Source organism: Arabidopsis thaliana, chromosome 5 (assembly GCF_000001735.4).
Source record: "Arabidopsis thaliana chromosome 5, partial sequence".
Taxonomy (NCBI): Eukaryota; Viridiplantae; Streptophyta; class Magnoliopsida; order Brassicales; family Brassicaceae; genus Arabidopsis; species Arabidopsis thaliana.
The window spans coordinates 13,610,732-13,627,039 of record NC_003076.8 but is presented as its reverse complement, the minus strand read 5'-3'; the positions used below and the strand labels follow the sequence as shown (position 1 = coordinate 13,627,039).

At 28.0% G+C, this 16,308-nt stretch overlaps 2 non-coding genes across 2 annotated transcripts; both read right to left on the bottom strand.

The window, feature by feature from the left end:
• Positions 1 to 4,201: 4,201 nt before the first annotated feature.
• Positions 4,202 to 4,624, bottom strand: MIR2937. The gene has a single exon (NR_142816.1). It is a non-coding gene; the product is annotated as a microRNA ath-MIR2937 precursor (primary transcript).
• Positions 4,625 to 15,107: 10,483 nt separating this feature from the next.
• MIR396b lies at positions 15,108 to 15,242 on the bottom strand. Its single transcript, NR_143301.1, has one exon. It is a non-coding gene; the product is annotated as a microRNA ath-MIR396b precursor (primary transcript).
• Between the last annotated feature and the right edge of the window lie 1,066 nt (positions 15,243 to 16,308).

Here is a 16,308-nt window from a genome sequence, read left to right as displayed (position 1 = left end):
CCCAGAAAAATCATAAAACCCAGAAATCATTATAAACTTAGCAAGTGATAGAACTCAACAAGATAAACAACTTTGTAGAAGAAATCAAACTTAGATTCTTAACACAATAGAAGGAAAATGCAATAGAAATCTAGAAAAGCCTAATATCCAACAGACAAAGCTAAGATATTTTGGGCAAAAACAGAAAGAGTCTATTTATAGGTAATTCTAGGATTCCCTAATTAGGAAAAATACAAAATAAGTAAGTCGGCGCAGTACCACTCGGGTCTTGGTCGAGCAGAAATCTCGAGCAGGTTCTTTGGTCATATCACTCGACTTCAAGCCGAGCAGCTTCTCTTCTTCTTCCATGTGTGTCACTTGATCTCCAGCCGAGCATATACGTCGAGCATGGCTCCATGTCCTTCCTTGTTGCACAAACTCGAGCAAGTCCACTCCTTGTGACGAAAATGTCCAAATCGAGTCCAAAAATACCTGATTCACCTGTAAAACACTCCAAATGCAAATATGCTATGCAATGCAATGCAAAATGTGAAAAGGAAAGAAAATGGACTATGAATGCATGAAAAGAAGCATGAAACTAAGCTAAATGCATGAAAAACAAGGGCTTAAAATGGTTAAAATCTAGTGTTATCACATATCCATCATGCACCCAAGTCATCGTCATTGAGATCATCTCCGTCGACGTACGTTTTCACCTAAGTTTGTGAGTTTGTTATCCGGTTTCATCGCCACTGTTTTGATCACTATGTCAAGGAATCAACGTTGCCGTTGTTCGTTGTACTTCCATTGATGAAGTGATAGAAAGAGGTGGAGAGGAAGAGATCTGGGAAGAGAACTAGATTTGGGAAAAGAACTAGAGAAGAAATAAGAAGAGTAAAGGAAAAACAAGAAAAACCTCAATGAGAAAGGAAGTGAAAGGAAGAAGAAAAGAGAGAGAAAGCAAAAAAAGAAGAAAACGTGGAAGCAAATAGAAAGAGATACCGTAGAATGACGAGAAGGCATATAAAAAAAAATTAGGGGAATGAAGTGAAGAACGTAAAGTGCTCATATGATCCACACCAAAGTTAGAGTTGTATGTGGTGAACTACAGATTAGAGGAAATAACAGTTTTGACACAACATCTTTAAGAGAACGTAAAAGGCTCATGAGCTTACCTTTTTCGAAATAGCGTGTGTGGAAGAAAGTTGACTATATGTGAAAGATTATCATTTATTTTTCATGAATTCCTTTAATTTACATTTTTATATTTTAGCAGATTGTATTGTTTTTTTTTAATCTTAGTTTTTTTAACTCTAAATCTCTTATTCTGTTTTGGATTCTCCTAGAAAAGTTTTCAAACGTGATAGGTCAAGGACATGGAATTGAGACATTGGAGTAATATTCCGTTTGTTATTCTAATGTTTAGTTTTAATTTAATCTCTTATAGAACAGATTAAGAGAACAAGCATATCTAAGGTGATTATTGTCTTATCGTTTTGCGAGTTATTTAATATATGAACTATTTTTGTATATGCTTATTAGTATTTTGGTGTAGATCATATTTTTCTCCTCTCTTCTCCTTCACGGTTGTGAAGAGTAATCAAAATGATTGCGTATCTATCACGGTATTGAATTACAAAATTGGAAGCAATAGGTTAGTGGACACAAAGCATAAAAAAAATCTTTTACCGAAAGTTGATGGATAAAAGAATATTTACAAAAAAATAATAATTTAAAATGATCGTTTCAGTTTTGTTAAGAGTAGCCGGGTAACAAGACACTTAACAATATAACTGTTAAAAGAAACATAACAAAGAAATATGTTCTAAAGTCTTAATTATCTAAATATGTTCCTATAATATTAGATATCTTTCACCAAAAAAACAACATATGAAAGTAAGAAAGATAACTAAAATTAATGTTAATGCTATCATTTTAAGCATATTTGCATAAATTAAAATGTTAACTCTACCATAACTATATTTTTGATATATTCTTTCTCATAAAATAAAGTTAAGTTGACAAAAATTCGTTATGATAATGACTAGGAAATATTTTAAAATGAACCTTTTTAATTGTTTTAGATATCTTTATAAAATAAGAAATCCTAAATTGACGTTGTAATTTAGGTAACAAAAATGGTTGCTTTTATGTTAAAAAAATGAAGGAAACAAGAGAAACACGGATAGACACGCGACAAGCGAAAGATAGATAAAAGGAGAGAGCCATTGTTGTGAGGGAGAAGAGGTCTGATTGTGACACCATAAGACAAATTTGGATTATATTATAAGAAAAAATAAAAATGAAAAATAGTTTTGACATGACCTCGAAAACATTTTGTTTATATGTAGCTGAAATTTGATATCGAGGTTTCTGGTATTATTGTCTCGAGGTAGAATGGTGAAGAGTATTATGGAGACATGGAACTAAGTTCTGGTAAATAGGCATCAAATTTCGAGTTAAGAAGATCAAACGAATGATGTTGTTTCAGATAGTCAATTAATAGGCTTATGGAGTTCTATGGTTAGGTAAGGTTAGTAAATTTAAATTAGTTGCTCTGTTTTTAACTAATGTGTTACATAGAAGAAGGAAGATAGTAGGGAAGAGGAAGAAGAAGAGTATAGTGAAACATACATTAAAAGTAACGATGACAATAGCCATAAATATTTGACAATTAAGATGACGAGAAGGAATAAAAGAGTACAAAAATGATGAAGGTGAAGAAAAATACGAAGACGTATGTGTTGGCGGCTAATTGAATATGAGAAAACAAGATTGATAGATGATTTTTTTTTATCATCAAATTTGATTTTAAACACCATTGATTCTAATTTCTTATAACTTGAGTCTCTAGAACAGGAGAAACAAAAACATTCATGCATATACTAACATTGGTGATGATCTTCCACAAATTCCAAAATAGAAAATAAAAAACTCAAATTTTGGATTCAAAACCTAGGAAATTCATATTAATGTGGTTAAAGCTCAGAACCAACCAAGTTTGTTGCAATGAGAGTTAGAGACTAAAAATAAATCAGTGAGTACTCGAGTAGCGAGAAGTAAGAGAAAAGCAGCTCTCAATTTGAGTTCATTGGCAGAAGACTAAAACAGATCCAAGAGAGTCAAAGTGGGATGTAGAGGAAGTTTCTGAAGAAAATGTAATTTGTGTGGTTTTTTTATTTTCGAATACCAAGAGGTTCTCAGAATTTGAGATAAAGTCTGTAATCTTCTGAGACTCGAAATCACAACATGTAATATTAGTTCCGTTCCAAGCGTCACTCGAACCAACAACCTCTAAACTGTTAAATTAAATTGTTAAACTCTCTCTGACATGTACTTTCTATTTCTGATATTTGTTTTTTTCATCAGATATTATTAAGGGCTCCAAAGAGCCAATCTTGAGGAAAATTGTTTACATAAGTGAATTCTATTTCTTATATATGTTATAGTTTTTTTTTAATTTTATATGTCAAATGTAATTTTTGCTTTAATAATTGAAAAGTCTTAGAAACCGCACATTATAATTGTATAAGATATTTTTTAACAAATAAACCAACACGTAGCGTTGGTTCAAAACCTAGTATTTTGAAAAGAAGTAGAAATTAAAATAGGATATGTCTAAAAGAAGAAAATGTTGATTTGTTAATGAATATTACTTGGGTTTTTTAATAGTAAAAACTAGATTTTTAGCCAAAAAGAAATGCAAAAAGATAAGATTAAATGACAAAATGAACATACATGGGTTAAAAGACAAAAATATATCACATAACATGGTGGTCACTGTGTTAGGAGGTTTTACCTTATAATTTTAAAAAAATATGAAGTTACTAAAAGTTTGGTGTTATTCAATTAAAAAAAAAAACTATGATTGTTAATAAATTAAATTATTGTGTTATTGTTTTATGACTCTCTACACTTTTCTTTCCAAAATAAAGTCAAAATGTATCATCAAAATAGAGAGATTGTTTGGAAAACTTTACAAAATTGTGAAAAACTAATCAACAAGATTATAGAAAACTCTCTATCAATAGTTTAAAATCTTAATTTACTATCTATGATATTATTAAAGTAATCAAAAAAAATTGTAAATTAGCAACCAATAACACCCTTATCACCTAGAAAAAGAAAAAAAAAAAGAAGTAAACACCACATATTTATCTTAACGAGAAATCTTGAATCCCCATTATTAGAAAAGGAAGAAGCGTTTTAGAAGAGGAAGATGCATTTTCGTGGTACATAGCGTAACATATTGGCTATTTGATGACTACAACAAATACGAATTAAACGAGAACCATTTGATGATATTAATGATGCAACACACGACCCATCAACAAACCCTCCTCTAATGATCAAACCATTAGATCTTTTAATGACTCCTTCAACAGCTCTTATGATGTGGATTTCTTTTGTAGACAGTCAGACCAAAAACACATCAATATTAACTACGGTACTGGCCTCACTAGCACCCACATCATAAGAGTTTTGTTGGAGTCATTAAAGGATCTAATGTTTTGTAGTGGTGTGACCATTGGAGGAGAGTTTGCTGATGGGTCTTGTGTTTCACCATTAACATCATCAAATGGTTCTCGTTTGATTAGTCCTTGTTGGAGTTATCAAATGGCCAATAGGTTACTAACGGAAAATGTAGCGTTAGAGAAGCAGATAATTAAGAGAAAAGTTACTAACAAAAAATGGTTAATGTAGCAAACTTATTATGAGTTATGTGATTTTTTGAGTGTGAAGAAGAGCGTACAAATAATCCTCTATTTAAAAGAAATTAGGATGATGTGTTGTTGTTTACAAGAAAAACAATAGCCGTTAGATTTATCTCTACCGTCCAATTTTGAATAATTTAAAAACCTTAGATGATTTTTCTTTGTTATTCAATGTTTTAGTCTACCCATTAATGTTTTCAAAATTTTGCCTTAAAGATAGTCAACATAAATTTGAAATATCTCTACTTTCTCATTTTAAATTATATTTATACATATATGCAGTTTATTCAACTCTCTCTAAAAAGTAAATGGCTTTACATTAAGTATTAAATATTATGCATTATAATTAAATCTATATATACATTTTTGTAGGAGGTTTTTGAACATAATATTGAAGATTTGAGCCATAATTCAACAATTAATTCAAATGGATGGGTTTTACCCGGTTTAACTCTGTTCGGATCCTGGATAACATGTTTAATTCTGTTCTGATCTTGGATAACATTAATTTTTGGAAAAGTTACCTAAAAACTAATAATTAAAAACGAAAATTAATAATTTAATTACCAAATTTAATATAAACAATATCTCTAAACTAACCATATTTCTTATTTACCTTAACTAATTTCCTAAAATATTTCTACATAATTTAAACATAAATATATAATTCTTCTTTCATTTTTATTTGATCTTATACTTTATTTATTTTGAATTTATATAAAATATCTATAGTTAATCAAATATTATATTTTTCTCTGAATATGATGTAATTCAAATTTTTTAAAACGGACATATATTATTCAACCTATGAAGAAATAATATGTGTACAATGTCCCACATCTCTTAGAAAAATTGGACAATGGTTCAGACCCATATTATAAAAGGACCAAAATGATTCTGATTACAAATGAGCAGGAAGCTTGATTTATCAGGCGTCCAAAATTAAAATAGTTATCCAATTTTACTCAGATTTTTTATTTTAAAGAATTGAAACTTTAAAATGTTTCAAGAAATTAGAAATATTATAACTTTATCAAAAGTTAAATATTATAATTTTAAAAACTATTTATAAAGTTTATCTTTAAAAAGTGCTTTAAATATTTATAATTTTTAAAACTTTTACAAGAAATTATAAATTGAATTTTACAAGAAATTTAAACATTATAAATATATAAAAAATATATTAATATGAGACGATATATTACAGGAAAAATCTTAAATATAACAATCAAAATTCAATGATGAATTTTGGGTCGATATTGTATTTGTTTAAGTTTCAAATTTTATAATATTGAAATTTATAAGAAAATGACAAAATTATGTTTAATTTCACGGGACTGGGTTATATGGTAGGACGGGTTTGGGTGGATAATAATTACGATTTTAGAATGTCCCACATCGCTTAAGAAAATTGGACAATGGTCAAGAGCCATACTATAAAAAGGACCAAAATGATTTCGATTACGAATGAGCATGAAACTTGATTTATGAGGTGTCCAAAATTAAAATGCTTTGTTTAGTAGGGCTATTTATTTTAAAAAATTGAAACTTTAAAAAGTTTCAAAAATTATAAATTAAATTTTACAAGAAATTTAAACAATATAAAAGATATTAATACGGGACGATATACTGCGAGAGAAATCTTAGATATAACACTCAAAATTCAATGATGAAGTTTGGGTCGATATTAATCCTTTTTGAAGTTTCTAATTTTATAAATATTTGAAATTTATAATTAAATGACAAATTTGTGTTTAATTTCACGGGACGGGGTTATATGGTGTGACGGGTTTGAGTGGATAATAACATGGGATAGTATGCTATGGAAAAAAAAATATAATAACAATCATAATATAATTATATAATCTTAAACACTAAAGAAAATTAACAATATTAAAAAAAAAACTTAAAACTTTAATTTTTTTAAAACACATTTTTATTCTTTTATAAGAAATTGAAACATTATAAATATTTAAACTTTATACTACGGGTGAAACTTTAGAATTGACTGTTTGGATTGATAAGAATTTGCGATAGAACTAGGAGTTAAATCCTAGAATGACAATCAAAATATAATTATACAATTAAATACTACCACGAGTGAAATACTAGAATTGACGAGTTTGAATCGATATTAATATGGGATGGTGTACTACGGGTGATATTTTAGAATTGACTAGTTTGGGTTGATAATAATTTGCGATAGAATTAGGAGTGAAATCCTAGAATGACAATTTAAATATAATTATACAATTAAATACTATCACAGGTAAAATCCTAGAATTGACGGGCTTGATTCGATATTAATATGGGATGGTGTACTACGGGTGATATTTTAGAATTGATGGTTTGGGTTGATAATAATTTGCGATAGAATTAGGAGTGAAATCATAGAATGACAATCAAAATATAATTATACAATTAAATACTACCACGGGTGAAATCCTAGAATTGACGGGTTTGATTCGATATTAATATGGGATGGTTTACTACGGGTGAAATCCGAGAAACAACAATGAAAATACAATTATACAATATTAAACATTTAACAAAATAAACATATACAACTTAAAACTTTAAAATTTGAGTTATAAAATTTTTTCTCGCAGTGATTTATATATTTAAATCAAACAATAGCATAAATTTATTAAATCATCCTAAAAAATATTCAATTATTTTTTATTTAATAAAAATATAGGCCCGCGGTATACCGCGGGTTAATATCTAGTTTTGAATTACAAAAGTTTGCATATTAAGAGAATAAATATTTGTAGAAAGATTTAAAAAATTGGTATTAAGTATCACACCCTATAATTTAAATTATTAATTTATAGAAAGATTAGACTTATTTTAAATTAATTATGATTACTAAAAATGACAAAAAAAAAATATGATTAGTAAAAAGATCAAAAGTATTTATACTATTAATTGGGAAGCATTGTGTGAACTACAACATTGTAAGGGTAGTTTAAAACTAAGTAAATGATTTTTTTGCATGGGTAATTTTGTAAATTAACAATTACTCCAACTAAATAAATATCTTGAATTTTTCTTAAAAAAACGAATTAAATCAATAAATTAATATCTACACAATATTTTCGGAAATCATTTCAAAACGTTTCCATAACATATTAGGCTATTTTAATTTGAATTGTATATATGTAAACTTATTTATTTTGGTAATATGTTATTAGATCATTCGGAAACTTCAATCTAATTTAATAACAAATTCTCATTTAGTTTAGATTTTATACAATTTCCTTAACAAAACTATGTTAATTGTTTCTGATTAGTACACATAAAATTTAAACTATGATTTAGCATATTCAAAAGAGAATTTTTGAATTTTAGATTTGTAATTATCTAGAAAATGGTTTCAGTATATATTTAACATTTTAATTAGAATTTAAATGATATAAACGTTTAAAGTATTTTTTTTTTAAACAGGTAATTTTCATTATTTTAAAATATATCACTAAGCTAAATTTGAATTATATAAAAGAAAATATATTTTTAAACGTATTATAATAGTTACAAGCTTTTGAAATATTCATACTTCTAGATTCGATTATTTCTTTTTTTTAAACAGTAAAACAAAGTTTAAATACCAATGTTTAAAATTTTTAATGCAAATATTCAAAATGAGAACAATATGTAATATGATTTTTTTGACAGATCATTAATTGTATTCGAACAATAATGACTACCATATTTGTGGTAATGCATAAGGATAAGTTTAATTGAAAAACATACCAAAATCGTTGAGATCTAATTTTAGCTTTTAAAAAAAAAATATTCGTCATCCTAAATTTAAAATATGTAATTCAGATTAGTTTTTTTCAGTAAAGCTAAGATTGAATCCAAATTAAAATCTAATTTTGTGTACAATCTATCTCTTATAAATGTTATGCATACATTCATATTGCCTCACAATCAATCTAGAATATTGATTCTTTAAAAAAAATAGATAGAGATTCATATGTAAATTACTTCATGTTCTAATGATGTTTATCTCCTAATTTTACTATCCATTTATTCGTATTCTTAAGGATTTTTCTTTCAGGATCAACACTAGATTACAAAAAACTAGCCGGGTGTTGGTCAATATTATACCACAGATAAAATCATGGAATTAACAATCAAAATATAGTTATACAATCTGAAACAATAAACAAAACAAATATAACTTAATTTATTTTTTATTTTTAACTAAAATCAACAAATTTATCAGTTTATAAAAAATAAAATAAAAATTAGCCCGTGGTACCCTATGGGTAAATCACTACGATTTCATGAGGTTGCAATATCAATTTATACAAATTTTGACCTTTAAAATATACTTTATATAATTATTGAAAGGTATACACTAAAAATCGGTTTTATATACTTCAATATTATAAATTTATAAATCACAAATTATTTTTAAATATATTAATCCAAGATCTACCACAGGTCAATCCCTTGATTTTTTAATATATTACAATAAGAATATTTAAAAAACAAAAATAATATTTAATTTTACGGAATGAAGTTATCTGGTGGAACGAGTTTGGGTTGATACTCATACGGGATGATAATCTACGAGTGTAATCTTAGAAATAACAATTTTAACACAATTATACAATCTTAAACATTAAACAAAAGAAACAATATTTACAAAACAACTATAACTTAAAATTCGAATTTTAAGTTAAAACGGTGTACCGCGGAGTAAAGTTTAAATTATATCATCTAATTTATCAAATTTCAAACAAAAACAATTAATTTGTATATACATCAAACTAACAAAAATACACAGATTTTCCAAATATCTCTATATTATTCCGCAAATCGAAACAAATCTGACATTCGATTTACTATACAAAACACAAATGAAATATAAATAATATAATTACTAAAAAAAAATTAGTTATTGTATCATAAATAACACTATACACTTTTCTATGCACATTATAATTTATACACTACAATATCTTTCACTAAAAAATGTATTCCAATATATTTCTTAAAATATGAAACCCCGCACGTATGTGCGGGTCAGAATCTAGTAATCATATAACTTTAATACCTAATATATGGACATATAAATTAGAATCTGACACATGGCAAAATCTCATATCGATAGTCTTGATACGTGTCACGATCGAAAACAAAATTTAAATATAGACATATAAATTAGTATACTGAAATTTGTTTTCTGTTTTAGTTTTTTATTTCTTTAAAGAAAAAAAAAATTCGGACACATTGCAAAATCTCATATTGATAGACTTGATAAGTGTCACAATTGTATGAGTTACTTAACTTTAAAAATTATTTATATAATAAGATTAGAAGATAATAAAATAAAATGTTGGGATGGTAATGGGCCATGCCCAAAACAAAAACCCAATAATCAAAGTTTGGTTAATTCGGTTTTGCTTTTTTAAATTGATTGTTTCCCTATATTGATGATTTGTGATAATCTACAATGTTGTAATGCGTAAGTTGTAATGATAATGCTCATCCGGTTAATTGATTTTTGTCAAGCTGTTTTGGAGTTAAGACTCTATGGACGTTTCATCATTGACATTAAGACAATTCATTAACACAAAAAATTCAAGTCTAATTTAAACTGAAAACATCCTTAAAGAGATAGTTCTGTTTGGAGTTTGGACCAGTTTAACTCTTACTACAAACTGAAAACATCCTTAAAGTTATAGTTTTGAACATGAACAGAACAAATTTGACATTGATCAAGGAGAACAAGAACAGAACAAAACAAGTTTGCACAACTTGGGATTCCTTTCCGATTGGTCATGACTCCTGAATATACAACTTATCCGAATTAACTAAATTTATTTAAACTTATCAAAATTAACCGAATGAACTTAAACACCCGACATTATCCATTTTTTTAATAATATTTTTGTTTTAGTTCGGCAAAAATCTAAAAAACCAAATTCGTTAACAATCAAAACGAATCAAAGCGTTTATTTGTTTCGGTTATTTCGGCAAAATTAAAAAATTAAAAAAGAAAAACTGAAATTCCAAAATAACCAAACCGATAAAACCGAAGTCCTAGGACTAGGTACTATACTAACGAGTATTATTAGGGTTATATTTTTTTTAATCAACCGTTTGGTTCAGGCAAACCGAACCTAAATAACAAATAACCAATTTTAATTTTAAAAGCTGATGGTCGGTTTAACCACTATAACTGAAACCGAACCGAACAACCAAAATCTTGGTTTGGTTTGGTTTGGTTTTAAATCCAAGTCCTATTACATGACGTAAGGCCTACCACCACTATAGAAACTGGAGATGTTGGACGAAAGTCCGACTAAATCGGGACATGATAACATCCGGCCATTTTTTGTTTTTTAACAGCTGGCTTCGATTAATATGAAAACCTATCCTCATGGAGGATGTTTACAATGAAACCAGGAATGTAAGTATGATACAAAGTTTGTGTGATCAAGTAGAGGTTCCTTTGTCAAAAGATCTACAACCTTGTTGCTATATCTTCTTGTCTAGTGAAATTTAACATCTGAGAGTTTTTTTTTTTATCCTAGAACGTGATTTCTCTAATCTTGTTGTGAACTCAAAAGTTTTGTACATCCCCTTTAACCAACTTCAAAACGATATAGTTGTCTCCTTCCAATATAACTCGAAGCTTTCTCTTTTCTCTAAAAGTTTACAGAGAGATAAAACTTTTCACATATATTTTATATGAAGTTTTTTGTATTAAAATTTTTTTTTGTCAACCGATATTAATTAGAACTCAAAAGCAGTGGCGGAACCAGAGGTTTTATTTACGAGAGTCATATATATATATATATATTTACTTAGTTATAATATTAAATGATACATTTAAAGTGTAAATGTTTAAGAATATATAAAATTTGTTACCTAAGACAAAACAAAAACCAAACAAAATCACCTATTATTTCTTATTATCAAATATATTTTGTAGTTTTCAAAATGCTTCACTTTCCAAATAAAAGATATTTACAGTCGTATTAAGTACTTTTTGTCTCAATATTTTAAGCAAAATGTATAATATATTGTGTTTATCTAGAATGTTTTCAAAAAAATATATGTTACGGAAATTTTTACAAGGTAGCAAAATAAATAAATTATGATATGTCAAAAAGAGAAGAAAAAAATAAATATATAAGAAAAAATTAGAAAGTTTTAGTTATTTTGAACAAAACAAAAAGAAATAAAGATGAAAAACATAATTAAAGTTAAATGAGAAATGAACATGCATGGGTCAAAAGCATGGTTGGATCACTATCTATGGGGTCATTATAGAAATCTAAGACAAAATCAGCTAGTAATTATTATAAAATTTAGCTAGCAATTAAAAATTGAATTTTTTTTATGGGGATCAATTGAACCACCTTCCAATGCACTACCTCCGCCGCTGCTCAAAAAAACCATTCCTGAAGATAAAAAATTCATGATATATGTGATATGATGCGGTTCGGCATAAAAAATTTGTGTCAAAGTATCCATTTTACATTTATGAGAAATTAAAGATAAAGAAAATCTTGTGAATTTTTCTTTGTATTGTAAAAAGTTGTTTTGATATATACATACAACTAACACGGATCAAGTTATTTTTAATATTTTATTTTATATTTTCCAAGATATAATTCTATCTTATCTATATTTATATTTGTTATACCAAAGTCAAATAATTCTATAAATGAAACATATAACAGCATCATGCCTGGCTCATATATTTGTTGGGTTATGTACAAATTCGATATGTTATATTTATTGTGCACTTTATTGTATTAAAACTTTAAGATATCATAATATATCTATGTGAATCTTGAAATATTTTGTGTATAATCTCTCAAGTTTTTATAGATTCGATCCAAATTGTGTTACAAATATAGGCACTTGCGAGTTGCGACCTCTCAATCTCCAAAAACAAGTGATTGCTACATTGATACTAGAAGGAGATGGGAATCAATAGGTTCCTTTTCTGATCATAAATTGACAAAAGCTTCACTTTCAAAGCGTTGGCCATTTTCTCTCTCTCTCATATATCCCATTTTATTAGCCAATCAAATTATTTTCACGTCAAAAGGTTTTGGAATCAGTGGAAAACAAACAAGACCCACAACAACGCAATCATCCACAGATCTGTTTTTATCATAAATAAATCAAAAGGACAACAGTTTTTACTATTTTGAATAATTGGTTTTCACTATACAATATTCATTTCTCATCAGTTATTACCAGGATTCCTTTTAACTCACATGTGTAAGAAGAAACAATCTCGGGATCGATCTAGTACGATGTAAAGTTAAATTAAATATATACAGAGACTTTTGTCTACGTTACCAAAGAATTGGATAATACAGTTACGAACGATTTGAGCCTCTTGTTAGAAATTCATAATTTGTCTTAGATGTTTCATACAGTAGTTAATTCTTTTTTTCTTTTTTTTTTTCTTTAATCGAATGTTAAATTATATATATAAAAAAATACGTTTTTACAACTAGTGCATCGTTTGTTTGAGATAAGTACAAAAAACATATGTTAAGTCATGACTTGAAATTAGAGTTGGTAGGCGTCAGCGTACCGCCTTTCTCCCTCGAGTCGGATTGTTGAAATCTGGTTTCTTATTTGTTTGTCCACCCATTCTATAATGCGCTGAATAGCTAGTTTGCGGATTTTCTCCATGTCTTCTACTATTTTTTTCTCTCCAAATCGCATAAACTGTAGCTTGGACCACATATTTTGTGATTAAAATATTAATCTATATAAAACAATAAAATTTATACATAAACTAATGGAATGTTGAAATTTATTTTCGAATTGGAGTAGCTAGCATTGACATATATAGATAATATTTTAGCTTTATAAAATTTAATGATATTAATGAAAAAAACTCTTCAAGTATCGACCGATCTATTCTTAACTCTTTAACTAAATCATTAATGAACCTATGTTGTTTCAACTTGATGAAATATTGAAAATTCATTAAATAATTTAGTTGAAAGATTAAAAATGGATGGACCAAAACTTAAATTATTGATTTTTTTCATTAAAATTCCATTATTTGAAAAGAATATATCATTAGTAAGATAGTGGAGGAGTTTCAAATAGATCGACTGGTGCATAATCCTTTTGTAAGAATATATCATTAGTAAGAATATATCATTAGTAAGATAGTGGAGGAGTTTCAAATAGATCGACTGGTGCTTAAGCATTTATTTTTTGCACTAATAATCCTTTTGTTAATGTATAGTTTTTTGTTTTGTTTTATCAACATAATATGAATAATTGATAATCAGATTAATGAAAGGAAGATTTAATTGACAAATGAAGAAGAAGACGTACGGTATATCTGTCAAATTTTATTACCATTTCAATATACAATGCGCCGTATTATTTTATTTTCATCAAAATGACATATATGTGAAACTGATTAGGAAAACCAAGCACTTACGAGAAACGGAAACAGTATGTTGATTTGATATGAAAAAGAGAAAAAGGAATCGACAGAGGAAGACAAGTCCAACTCCAAGTTAAATTACTGACAATTCCTTCTCTTCAGGACATGCACATGTGCATGTCATACAATCTCTATGTATGTAAATATGTTCTGCATGCATATGTACTCTTATGTATGTATATATATGTACAATTATATGATCACACATGCATATAAACACAATTTGGATGATATGTGCAAGTGTCACATGTGAATAAAGACATAGAGACCACAACTTGTATACTAATATATATGTAAATGAAGGAGGCATGTAGATATATATATATATATATATATCACATGGGATACATACATATAACCCCAAAATAATATGTCCATATTCATTCACAAAACGTATGAGTAAATCGCGCCTGAGGTGGAGTGGTTAGAGTGACATCACATAAATCTTTTTCCAACCAAAATGTAAGAAAAGATCAGCATATAAACCTTATTTTCTCATGTAGAACTGGAAAGTGGAAACTCACAGAAACTTCGTTCCTCATTTTCATTTAGAAACCTTTCACAGAGTACCAATATAATAAGAACATCTAAAACAAAACCTTGAAGATTTAGTAAGAAACTATCACAATTAACCAAATTATCATATGTAGCCTTCATTGATACGGGATTAAGGGGAATGAGAAGTAAACTTTTATTTACTTTCGACGACAAAACTCAACATACCTATTTAAAGATATAGATTTAACTATAGCATGATTACCATCCTAATGTCTTCGGTACTTTAGTGATTATAATCACAATAACTCTTTAGATCCATAATTCTGACCATAATTATGGATCTAAAGAGTTATCCTGTGTCTTCAATTTAGGAATAAAGGGTTTATGTAACCATACCTTCAAATCAATATCTTTGGAAAGAAGAATCTTGACAAGTGAATCAATGGAGTAAAACCCTGAATTGTCATGTTTTCCCACAGCTTTCTTGAGCTTCCAAAATGCTTAATCTTAAAGTTTTTTTTCTTCTTACTTTTGTTTAAGAAAAAAACAATGGAAATGAAAAAGAAAGTTCAAGAAAGCTGTGGAAAAGTATGACCAGGATCTTCATCTTCTCCTTCTTCTGAAAACTAATTAAACTTAAGAGAATTGTTGAGAGATAGAGAGAGAGATATTAGTTGAGCAACTAGCATATAGAAGAAACTCAAGAGGACCACTCTATTTATATATAATACAAAGTGAGTGATAGATATGTGAACCTGCTTAGTAGCGTGGGACTGAAAGATAAAAGTAGACTTGTTTGTTTCTTTATGCGTTTTCTTTTTGTTATACAGTTTTATATAATAAGTTCCATCAAGTCCAAATACTATGCCCATTTTTTTTTTAATGTAAACCACTCTTATGCTAGTGTAAAAGTATACGTTCGGGCTAAACTCATCATTTAAATTTGGTCTTATATGTGTAATTTATATGTGAATTACTTAGTGGTGCTTAGATAGTTAGATACAATCTTACAAAAGTTAGACAACTTGATAATTAGCTTAGATGTGTTACCTCATTACTCGATATGGAGGACGCTCACCGTATAGTGGTCATATATATGGCCTCAAGTAATCCAACCTACCGTACCTAACCCAAAAATTATCCGGTCATTAATTGATAAGCCACTGAATGTGTCTACAAGAAACAATAGAGCAGAGGAAGCCACACGTGTGAGAGAAGAAGCTTGAAGAAACTAATGTTTGCACGTGTGAATAATGACTTGTATATAAGACTAGTTTCTCATTTGGTTAGGCTTTATGCATTGTTTGATGTTTGTTCAGTGACGTATGTGTCGCTAGAGTGAGTGAAAGTTATGAATCGGTGATGTGCCGGTGGCTCTATCTCGTGTAAAACGGTGTATCGGAAATTAAGGAAGGAGAATTGTAACTCAATCCTTATCAAATATTGACCAATACTTAGGCAAGTAACTCTTCGTTATCTTTTGAGGCTTAATGATATCTCTATAAAGGGTAATACATTTTTTCTAAAAGAAAATCTCCACCATTTTAACAATATCTTTTATGCACATGACATAAACAAACAAAAACGATCCAACTAACTCGCCATCCTGGAAAATTAATTATTTTACTGATAATTTTTTTGCACTCTTGTGTGTTCACGGAG